This window comes from Pararge aegeria, chromosome Z, assembly GCF_905163445.1.
Source record: "Pararge aegeria chromosome Z, ilParAegt1.1, whole genome shotgun sequence".
Classification (NCBI taxonomy): domain Eukaryota; kingdom Metazoa; phylum Arthropoda; class Insecta; order Lepidoptera; family Nymphalidae; genus Pararge; species Pararge aegeria.
In genome coordinates, this window is record NC_053208.1 from 18,102,934 (window position 1) to 18,115,511 (window position 12,578).

Genomic DNA, 12,578 nt, shown 5'->3' on the forward strand with positions numbered 1-12,578 from the left:
GGATAGCTAATTTTCAGTACAAGATCGCAATAAACCGAACGGCCTGTCTCACTCGCACCAGTTAGTACATAAGCACCGCGCTCTCACATTTTCTATGCACTCCAATGCGTCTGGCAGGATGATAGAACCCTCGAATGTGTCTGGCTACTAAAGAAACATCTTTTTATAGTTCCCCAAAAAACATATATAAAATTCAGCTTTTAAAAAATAACGTAAGTAAAATTACAAAATATTATAGTTTAGGGGTGTCTGGCGAAGGGTTGGAACGTGGAAGTTGTGATATTGTTACAAACAGATATATATAAAAAATAAGTTTTATAAATTAATAAATTTAAGATGGAATTTTATACACCTTTATTACCTGTTACCTGCCAAAGCCACCACTACCCAGGTATAATGGGTGGGGATCGTTCTTACCTTTACTAAAGGTATACATAGAAAAACTTTCAGCTTATATTATAAAAGGAAGGTCTGGCAGTCACGGGCTCTTGCTCTTTAAACTAGCTATTCCGAAATCATGCTTCGCTCATTGCCACTTTAGTTTCGCGACTTGTTCATGTGTCGGTAGCTCTTGTTTCTATGCATGTCCTATTTCTAGATTCAAGATATTCCTTGTCTTGTCGTCTCATATAGTTTCTTTATTCCATTTCTTCACTATCGATTGAGTTACACTGAGCCCTATAAGTCCAAGCAAATTTTGCATAACTCATCAATGGCAACTCCAAAGTCAAACATTAAAATAACATTTTAAAGTGTTCACTTTAGACTTTACGTGGACGCTCAACGTCGAGACATGGAAGCGTTATTAAATCACGTAAACAAACACAAATACAGTTGACTATCTCGGAGACAAAGAAAGCAGCCGTATCTTAGCATACCCTTTTTAAAAACATCTAACAGAATGCTACGCAAAGAAATTAAAGGATTCTTTATAACACTCTAATCGCTATGCCTCGCTTTCTCGAACATCTTTGATAGCAAGACAACCTTATACAGCCTTCTCTCATGTAGACCGTCGCTATTAAACGTGTCCTAGTTAAAAAATATTATAACACACGAGCGTTTGTCACAATGTTGAACGTAACACGAACGAGGTAAACTGACATTTATTGTGTACAATGTGTTTGTTTGTTTTTAGTTTTTGTGATTAAACGCTAATGAATCTATTGTGTGGCACAAGCAGTGAGTGCGTGTCCAGCAGGAGAACTAATTAACATCAGTTACAGCAATTATAATTATAGTGAAATTCCCTTTTTATCCATTAATGGTTTTTATCATTTTCTGGGAAGGCTCTTGTTGCAACTAGGTATAGGTCGAGGGGCTTTTTATCGACTATGTTATATTCATGACAATTACTTTTTTAGGTTTATAAAACGCTTAACACATGAAGGTAATTTCCAACCGACTTGGGAACACAATGATGCATAAGATTATGCCATTCGTTTGATTTAAAAGGATTACACGCTAATTATTATAAAGCAATGGACTGCGGTACAGATAAATCCATTTAGGCAGACGGAGACACAGAAACGTGCTGCAAATTAGTTGCAAGTAGAATTATATAATTAAGGAGACATGCCTATTAAATTTAACACAAATATTACTGTCAGTTCCTTTTGCAAAAGCAAATTAACAATTCTAAAAATAGTGCCACCCTTTTCCACGACAAATGGGAAAACCTGCAATAATTAGAGAGAGATTTTGCGAAAAACATTAGTGCCATCTCCATCTCCAACTATTAAGGCAAAGATGTTCGTTTCATATTACAACGTTCTCTCTTTTTGTTTGTTGTTTACCCTGCGGTTACATCCGGTCTTGTTGTCATATATTAACATCTTGATATCCTATAAATGGGCTATAATCTATATATATAAAAGAGGATGTTTGTATATATGTCATCGATAAACTCAGAAACTATTTGACCGATCCTTATGAAAATTGGTATGCTTATGTATTTTTTCACGGAGAAGGTTTATATGCTATGCCCATTGATGTAACTCCCCACCAGGCGGCGCTGTCAAGTATCGACTTCCGCCCCGTTCAACCGATTGTCATAAAAATTGGTATGACCATGTATTTTTCCACGGAGAAAACGAACATGCTATGTCCATTGATGTAACTCCCCACCAGGTGGCGCTGTCAAGTATCGACTTCCGCCCCGTTCAACCGATTGTCATAAAAATTGGTATGACCATGTATTTTTCCACGGAGAAAACGAACATGCTATGTCCATTGATGTAACTCCCCACCAGGCGGCGCTGTCAAGTATCGACTTCCGCCCCGTTCAACCGATTGTCATAAAAATTGGTATGACCATGTATTTTTCCTCGGAGAAAAAGAAAATGCTATGTCCATTGATGTAACTCCCCACCAGGCGGCGCTGTCAAGTATCGACTTCCGCCCCGTTCAACCGATTGTCATAAAAATTGGTATGACCATGTATTTTTCCACGGAGAATGTAAATATGATGTCCATGTTATTAAATATCACCATCATATAGCGCTTCAATGCATTAAGTTCTATAGCGATCAACTGATTCAAAATTTTATATGCGGCAATGAATGCAATAAAATGTTTTCTCATTAAATTCAATGAGTACAATTACAACTTATATTAAATAAGAAAATAAAAGAAATAACTAACCTTCTTTGGTAAACAAAAAAATATAATTTATTTAAAAAGCAAATCAGCTAACTTCAAATATATCATTTGTTATTGAAAATAAAAATAAAGCAATAAAATAAAAAATAACTTATAATTATTATTTTAAAATAACATGATCATGTACTAAAAAAATTGATTTGTAATTTTAATTGTAAGTGTAATTTAATGAAAGTCAATAATACTCTTAATTAGTAAGTATACTCAAGACTTTAATAATAATAAATAGTTAATTTAAATTGTAAATAGAAAAGAATTAACTAATTAATTATTTATGTAAATAGATAAAACAGGTGCTACACAAATAATATTATTTAAATTGTAATAATTTCGATAAACAATAGAAATTTAAGTAAGATTAATTATAAGTTACAGTGTAAATAGTTTTATAAAGTAATAATGACATAATAGGTTTTGAGTAAACAACTTCACAGTTCTATTAAATATAGGGTATGAAACTGAAATAGATTTTTTTTTATCAATATAACCTGTTTTTGTCTTTATTATTTATAAATAAAAATAACATAAATTAAGCTGTCATTTCAAGCTGAGAAATTATTTTAATCGATTTTTAATTAAATATAGCTACAATTTTAATCTACATTTAATCATTTATTATTCACATTTCTTATTTACAATTATCGTTTTATTTTAATTAATTTTTTTTTAAATATAAATTTAATTTTATCTTATATTTTTAGAAAGAAGTTTATTTTATGAAAAATCCCTAATTTTTTTTTTAATTAAATTTTATCTTTTAAAACATTAATTACATCTAAACGCGAGTGATAATATCATTAATAATTACCATGTCCAAGCTATTGGTTGTACAGGATATTGCAATAGTTGTCTCTGTTTCGTCAACGTAATCTTAGAAAATATTTTTTTTTATTTCAAACGCACTTCATCGATTAAAAAACTAAAAGTTATCATTTTTGCTTTAGTACTCACCGATTACTTGATTGGTAATTGTATATGACCAATTATTTTCACCAAACGCATTATCAGCATAACTGCACAAATTTTCGAAAGTATACCTAACCTACCCTTTTTGCGTAAAATATTTATTGAGCAGCTGATAACTTGTATATTATCAAAATATATAAAAGGCAAAGGTCACTGACTGACTGACTGATTGACTGATCTATCAACACACAGCTCGAACCACTTGACGGATTGGGCTGAAATTTTGCACACAGATAGTTATTACAACGTAGGCGTCCGCTAGGAAAGGATTTTTTTAAATTCAATCAGGGTTAAATATGGGATGAAAGTTTGAAAAAAATCTTCATTTATCAATTTATTTTTCAAGCTACATCAATTAAACTTTGATTTTAGGTTTTCGATTTATAATAAAGAAATACGTATTTCATAGGGGATCAAAATTTATATGAAAGTTTCTGATTTTCTAAGTAATTTCCGTTCATATTTTTCTATAAGCAGCAAGACCTTTTTTTAACCCTTTGTAGTAAATTTAACAAATCAAAAATAAAACTTAACCTGAGCGAAGCCGCGGGCAAAAGCTAGTATAAGATATAATAAATTTGGGGCTAAACTTTTGTTTCCTTTTGTAACGAAAACATATGTCATTTGAAATTGTTTTATACCGTTTTCGGAGTAATTTTGAAAGAAGGAATCAGTTATTTCCATTCACAGACTGTGCCCTTTTTTCAGCGCGTGCCTAGTGTACATTCCTGCATTCGTAGTAATCGGAAACACTTTAAACTATCGTTTGAAACGTGTTCAAGCATTTAACGAGTGCCGGCGAATTGGTTGCTTTTCAACCAATTAAATTACTGACCTCAAGTAGCTCTAGGCAGTCAGTAGTACACTTTACTACTGATAATAAAGACTTTAGTACTGTCAGTAAACTGTAAGTACCACGATTTAGGATGATCAAATATTCGGTAGGTACCTAAGTATTTTAAGTCGACCTTATAAGATGACTATGGGAACCGTTCATTGTCATAAAACACGTGCTTAACATACCTTTGTTACGTCTATTTTCAGACATAACCATTGTTTGGTTAAAATCTTATGATCCTTTTTAAATCTGATAAGGTATAAGTTGCTTTCAGACGATGCCTTATGGTAATTATCATGTAAAGTCATGATGCGTGGTGCTGATCTGATAAGATCTTTGAAAATGGAGAACGAAACTCCGTAACGAACAATCATTGCAAATCACTCGCCATCAGTGAATTTGCTTAGTAATAAGTATAGAATTTAACAATGCCTTTTTTGTATCTTTTCTATCTTTGTACGTTATGGAATAAAGTTAATAAGCAGAAATTAAAATAGCTGATTGCTAAAAACGTATAAGTAACTTTTTATTAGAATAGGAAAGCTTTTATACTGTTTGTTAGAAAGCTCTACGCAGTGTTATGGGTTGGCAATCAAAATCATAAATAGGTTAGCAATGTGAAACGTAGAGGTCGGGGTGTGCGTGTCGATGATCGATGGTATTGCGTGCTCTTGGCGGTGGTAAAGTCTCGCGTAAGGCACGGCTTGGTTGCGGTCTTAGACTATGGCGCGGCAGCCCTGCGCTTTGTTCCTCGCACACCACACACCGCCACCGGCAGTCGGCACCTCCTCCGCCTCGCGCCGCCGCGCCTACCTCCGCCGCGCATGCTCCAAGCGACTCGTGAGACTCCTTTACTTCACCATTTTAAATTCGGTTTGGAGTCAAGTAGCAACCCGGCGCTTGGTCAGACGTATCTAGCGAGCTACAGTCAATGCAACAGACCCTCTAAGATCTCGTAGAGCCTCTTCAGTGTTGTTCGAGCAATCGAGCGAGCGTTGGGCCAGTCCTATTTGGTAAAGCACTCGACAGGGAGCGCGCGGTAGCACCGGTATCGATCTGAACGTTTCGTGTGGCCGTTCGAGCACGACGTTCTCTCGGGATATTCGCCTAGCGGTCGCCGTCGGCGCCGGCCTTGCTGCACTGTTTACGCGTCGTATATACACCCATTTCGCTCGCGAGATCGTGTTCGCTTGAGCTAATTGATAACGCGGTACACGTGATTGCAAGCGTAAAGAAGCACTAACAGACTACACATTTTTGAATCGATCCCGAGCAGCGAACTTATGTAAGTACATTACATGTATTAAATGTAACTTTTGCTTTCATTGTTAACTATTATTTTTTGCATTTTTCTGCGAATTTTTTTTTTATTCCTTTAAACGCAAAATCAAAAGTTGTTTCGTAAATATTGTAAGCAACGAGTTCTTTATAAAACCAAAAAGGTCTTTTTGGATGTGTTTTTTACACACCCAGAAAGGCCTAAACCCCTTGAATTTATTATTTGAAATGCAATAGAATTTTAATTGTTACAGCTTTTATGTTTTACCAGCGTACTGCTTGATCAATTATTATAATTCCTTGCACGCTACTGATTGTATCTGTAATGCGTAAAGTGGTTCTTGAATCGGAGCTAGCCATCTGGTTTATAAAGCTAAAGTTAGATTGTGATATCGTAAACCTTTAAAGAATCGTCTAGGCCGTTTGTAGAGCGATTTTGCTGTAGAGCGATTTTATTTCATTTTACATTGATATTCCATTTGCGGGTCATCCATTTTTGATGACTATAAAGGTTAGGTGCTTGTCTATTGTTAAATTTAGGAGACAATCTGAAAGGAGAAACGAATTCGGATGTTTATTACTGCGCATGACTAAATTTAAATTTACTGTCGCCGTATGACGTGAATGGTCGTAATAATATTTTTTTGATTAGATCGCATGTAAATCATTCTGAAATTAATTAGTGTACGTAATAGAAATTCTAAGTATAATGGGTTCTTATTGCAGAATTTCATAATAAGCAAAATAGAATCTTTGGTTAATTAGTAAAGTCCATTGTTACCTTTGTATCTATTGTTGGTGCTTTGTTGTGGCACTTTCATAGCGCTTTTATTTAATAGTATAATACAGGAAATAAGCTTATAGCTTTTAATAGCTCTACCGTTTTGTGATTTCCATTTTTCTACGTTACTTAATTAAATGAAGCACTTTGATACAGAATTGTTCTGTTTTTACCATAATAATATAGGTAGGTAGGAGTATTATGACTGTTTTGAACGAAGTGCGACTGTTCTGAAAATCCTGGTCTCATATAAAATAGCGCAAGATGCAAATTTACACTAGGAATACCAAAATACATAAGATTATAAGAAAAACCATAGAATAAATTAAAAACAGACCAGTTATAAGGGTCACATTGAAGGATTTGTATGAATATTATTTATTTCATTGAAACAAAAATATTCCTACGCCTATTCCTTTTATTTTGGGCAGCAGTACCATCGTTTCAAGATTGTAGGTTACCGAGAAGTATCCTAATGGTTTTTATAATAATCAGAGCTGGAATTTTAGTTGGCAAATAGATTTCGACCATATATCCTAACTAAATATAGGTCGGTAAGGCAGGCTGAGTTTTAGAAGGGTTCCGTTTTTCAGTTCCTTTCAAATTTCCTCCTTCCTAATAGGCTACGCAGTGGCGTGCATTGAGTTTCTTGCCAGTGTATGCATACAGCAGGAAAATTGCATAAAATGGCAAAATCTTCCTCCTATACGAGCTATATATCAATTTTAGGGTAGGCAGTGCATGTATTAAGTGCACGCCACTGTGGCTATGTGCACACATATCCTCTAAAAAAAGGGACTACGACATATTATTATAGAATGGCGAAACTGTCCAATACAATTGAAGATTGTGCACAATTTATAATCAAGTCATGGGCTGATATTTCTGGGGCGCTTGGTCAAATGATGTAGTTCGACTACCGATCACGAAATTCTAGGTTCGAATCGCAAACCCGTTAAGAAGAGTCGGATTTTTATGTTTAGTTTTTTTTTGACTTAGCACGTCGTTAGGAAGTTAGTTTAATAGCCTAGAAAAACACGTCAAGTCTTTTAAAATGTTATAATAATCTTTTCGGTTATTTCTTCTAACGTGTTATAATAATCCTTTAAGCCCCGCTCAACAAGTTTCTTGGGCCTACGCTCCAAAACCTCTCTTCTATGAGAGGGGATGCTTGCTGCTTTGAAATATTAATAGGATGATTTTCATAGGTACCTTGTAGATAAACCCGAAAAGAATCGCTCATTTAGTTGCGGGCAACAGCACTGATACAAAAGAACTTAGAAAGGCGGTGGTAACCACTGACTTTTGAACCAATTCATGAGTAGCCATCGCGCCATGGCTGCCGCCGTTCCTTAGGTTGCAATCCACAGAAGAGTCGAGCGGGGCGGAGCGAAGGAGTGCAGCAACAGGCTAATCAGATTATTGGAAGAATTGTGAGAAGTTATGACGTTTTCTGTCAGTACTCTGATTAGTATAATCTTGCACTTTTCTGAGTTAAAACACACACTTATTTTACTCTATTCAAAAGCAAAATGCGTTTACCAAGAAAATCACAACTAGTACACTAGTAGGTATAGCTTTTCCTCCGACGGCGCAAACGGAAAAGAGAAAATAGTTAATTACAGGTTCATAACGTACACACATAATAAAATGGTAAACAAGCTCTTTGTGTTTGTCCTTGCGTAAGTGCATTCTAATCTTTACAACCAAGAATACGGACTCACTATGTTCAGCTAAAGATTACGAGGGCTTGGGTTCCCGTGACAGGTGAATGAGGCATTACACCATAAGGATGATGAACCTTCGCAATGGCTGAACCAATTTTCTATCCTCTATAATGAGATTTTCAGTTGTTTCACTAATTGGAGCATCACCGTATATCATAATAAGTAATTTTTAGTTCCTTTGTAAGACTCATAATGTCTTCTCTATTATTGAGGGTTTAGAGCTTGCACCTACCACGTTGCCTTTAAAGCGGATCTCCATTCAGGTTTAGGCTGTAGTCTACCGCGCTGGCCAATTGGGACTTCAAACGTCTTTGAGGACCTTATTGAGAAATCGCAGGTATACAGATGCCTCACTATGTTTTCTTTCGCCTTTAATGCAAGGAATATTTAATTGCTTAAATTAAAAATGCACATAACTCCGAAAAGATGGAGGTGCTTGCCAGGGATCGAATTAAATTCCCCAAAAGGGCAGCCGAGGTATAAACCACTAAGCTATCACAGCTCAGGCTAAAAATATTGAGTATAAAATATTTTATGTTCGTTTCAAACGTTGAACGTACGTGGCTGCGTTGCTGCGATAAAAAAATGCTATCCGAATTGTTAGAGCTTTCGGCTCCTATATTGATGAATCACCACTGAGATAGTGAGAGACTGAGTGGTCAGTTTCGCATACCAATATATTATTTCGATCTTTTATTTTACTACTTTTCTATTTCTGTCTATTACCAATGTGTTTTCTAAATAATTTCATTCACAATGTTTTTTCACCTGAAACTTTAGACACTAGACACTTTTTTGACGATGTTACCCCATAGTTTCTTTTTGTATTTACACCAACGTTGATATATTGTTTTACGTTACAAGGTACCTTTTAAGCCGTTTTGAAATGGAGCATTCGAACATTGCAATACTTAATTGAACAGTAAAGAAACTACCAACCAATAGTGAAACGTTTAGCTGTTAGAAAATCCTGTTTTTTAATTAACGCATTGAATACCTGAATTATCATTAAATAATAAAAAAGATTAGCGCTATATTCTCTCTTAAGCAAGTAGTAAAATAGTAGTTATTTTAAATTTTCATTTCTAACTTGTTCTCAGATTTCTGCTGATATGAAACTTCTGATGTCGGTTTTGATAATAAGCTCACGTGCGCCAAATAATTTTCATCCTGTCAAAGCATAGCCGGATACATTTGTACTAAAATTTATCCATGTATTTTCCGCTTATCTTGCCAAATCCTAAAAGCTTTTATATTTTATTATAAATTCGATTGTTGTAGCTATGTATAATAAATAGTTTAGCTGACATCAACATCAAAGCTGAGTTGACATAAATTTCTTCGGAACTGATCCTCATCTTAATGTCCGGATACCTACAACCAGAACCGAATTGATCCTGGTTGGTCCTTGGCTGGACCATTCCTGTATCCATGAGTTTAATAAACAATGCAAGCACACGAGCATAGGCAACGTTACCATAGAAGTCTTAATTATCGCGCGTGCAAATACATTTAAGAATAAATGCAATATATTTTATTGGAAAATGCCCGGTGAATTTATTTGTACAGCGAAACTGAAGTTTTCTTCTTTTATATGAGCCATATTTACCGCTTATAGAGTGAAATAGTTTTAACATGCAATTTCAAAACCTTGGAATATTTTCACGGTTAAACACATTTTATGAATTCAATAAATTTAATGGTTAGGTTGAATATCGATGTACGGTCCTCTCTTGGATATTTGTAGGAATTTTGTAAGGATTTAAGTCCACGCTTGCGTCCAGGCTCATTTTATGTCATTTGTCAGCCTAGCGGGACTTCTAGGTCAATCAGTGATATGATATTTTAGATTCATAATTTGTTGCACTATGTCGTTAACTCGGGTTACGGATTCCATAATCTTTTGTTTTCTAATCTATAGCTGATGCTGTTTATCGGCAACATATTTACCGTCGGATCAGCGTAGGTGTCTGAAAAATCTAAAATTTTACATAATCATCTTTATTTGTATATTTAAATAAACCCCCTTTTCGAAAAATTCTATTTGTCCCTTAAGCTAGTTTGAAGGTAAAGGGACAAAATTATAGCCTCTGTTTTGCTTCATGGTATATTCGCTCGGTATTAAAAGCTCGTAAGCCACAATATGATTATGAATACGAGACTTGCCTATCAATCAGCCGCTAATTGGATGGTCTGCTGCCTATAGTTTCATCTAGTTCTATTGGCAAAGCGGGTGTCAAGAATCACGATCGTAAAAACTGTTTCCACCAGCGTGTTATCCATTCACCGTCTGGTGATTATCAAACCAATTCTGCGTTTCCAGCTTTCAGATCTCGTTGTTTATGATATGGTCAAGAGTTGGTTGGAGTGGAGATGTCCCTTGTTAGCCTTGATTAACGTTGATTTTTAATTTCCTTTTTACCGTTCGTGATCGGTAACGGTTTTCACTTTTCACTTCAGAGCTACCATTGAATATAAGCGGTTTGTTCGACATCATGAAGTGAAACCTATTTCCGTGGATCCGTCGGGGCCCATTCAAGTGCATTTCCTGTGTGACTGTGACTAGCGTCCACTCTATATGGTACATTTTCTAATATAATTTTATAAATATGTATAGTAGGTGTACATTTTACATACATACCTACATTACCTGCTATAAGTTTTAACTAACTCAATAAATCTGTACCAGGTAACTTTCGCGCGCATGGCTACACAGGTACTGATAGGAGAAGATAAGGGATAACTTTCTCTAGGCATTTATTGACGGCGCTCGAGGCGATTTATAAATAGGAGAGAAATAACGTACCCACAGTGAATTCCGTTTTGTTATTACACGGGAGACACGTTCCTTCGTACTTATTTACATAATAGGGTAAGGATAAATATTTACATAATGACTATGTAATTTTAGTAATTTTTTTTTGACTTATTTGTTACACGATGTCGGAATTAAATTCCTACAGTGAAGTTCGAAGCTACGCGAAGAATATAATGTAGGTAGTATTAGATTAAAACAAAACGTTTTTAGATATACGTTTTATCAGTCTTTTCAAAATGAGAAGGTCATCATCATCATCATATCAACCCAATACCGGCTCATTGCAAGGCACGGATCTCCTCCCACAACTTGAAGTGGCTTAGGCCGTAGTCCACCACGCTGGCCCAGTGCAGATTGTAGAATCGACACACCTTTTGAGAAATTTGGTGGAACTCTCAGGGATGCAGGTTCTCTCGCGAGTTCAACACAAAACGTTAGTAAGGAAACTACACCACTATGGAATTCAGGGTGTAGCTCTAGACTTAATGAGTAACTATCTACGCGATAGAATTCAGAAAGTCGACGTGAATGGAAAACGGTCTAATGGATCAGTTTTGAAAATAGGTGTCCCACAGGTGTCTATATTAGGACCATTTCTGTTCCTTATTTACATTAATGACCTTCCTTACCTTGCCAAGGACAAACACGGGATAGTTCTGTTTGCCGATGATACATCACTGACTTTTAAAATAAATCGACGTGAATTAGCTTTTGACGACGTAAACAATTCTCTCGCTAAAGTGGTACAGTGGTTTGAAGCTAATAATTTGGTTCTTAACGGGAAAAAAACCAAGCGGATAAAATTCACTTTACCTAATGTTAAACACGTGAAAACCACTGTACTACTTGATAATGAGGAACTGAAACTGGAGGATACGACAGTTTTTCTAGGAATAACGTTAGATTCTAAACGTCAATGGGGCCCTCATGTAAATAATTTATCGAACAGGCTTAGTTCTGCTGCCTATGCGGTAAAAAAGATACGCTATATGACCGACGTAGAAACTGCTAGACTGGTATATTTTAGTTACTTTTATAGCATTATGTCATATGGAATTTTACTTTGGGGTAATGCTGCTGTTATTAGCACTATTTTCGTGCTGCAGAAGAGGGCTGTTCATTTGATCTACAAAATGGGTCCGACAGAGTCATAGAGAGATATATTTAAAGATTTTAAAATAATTAAAGTGTATAGTCAGTACATATTAGAAATTTTAATGTACGTTCATAATAACATTTATAAATTTAAGAAAAAATGTGACTGCAATAATTTAAGAAGTAAGAATAAACTTACAGTGCAATATACTAGGTTACATAAAAATCTAAATTCGTTTAAAGGAAATTGCATACAATTCTGCAATAAACCACCAATTGACATCTTGGAGATGTCTCTTAAAAGTTCAAAGTTTGTATTAAACGTAAGCTTATAGAAAAGTCCTATTATAGTATAAAGGACTACGTAATCGATTAAAAAGCTTGGGTGTAAATTATTGCTCTGACTAGGTTGCT

General features: G+C 35.2%; 2 protein-coding genes across 3 annotated transcripts in view; both read left to right on the forward strand.

The window, feature by feature from the left end:
- The window catches only part of LOC120636338 (neuronal calcium sensor 2), a 130,789-nt gene that overhangs the window by 74,773 nt on the left and 43,438 nt on the right, over window positions 1-12,578 (forward strand). The window contains exon 1 of one of the 2 annotated variants that reach the window (XM_039907770.1): window positions 5,572-5,750. The exons of the other annotated variant lie outside the window; for it this stretch is intronic. The gene's annotated coding sequence lies outside the window, so the exon portion shown is untranslated. Of the gene's footprint in view, window positions 1-5,571; window positions 5,751-12,578 lie in introns of those variants that run through there. 2 annotated transcript variants of the gene reach the window in all.
- LOC120636339 (neurocalcin homolog) overlaps window positions 1-12,578 on the forward strand; it is a 131,820-nt gene that overhangs the window by 64,915 nt on the left and 54,327 nt on the right. The window lies entirely within an intron of this gene.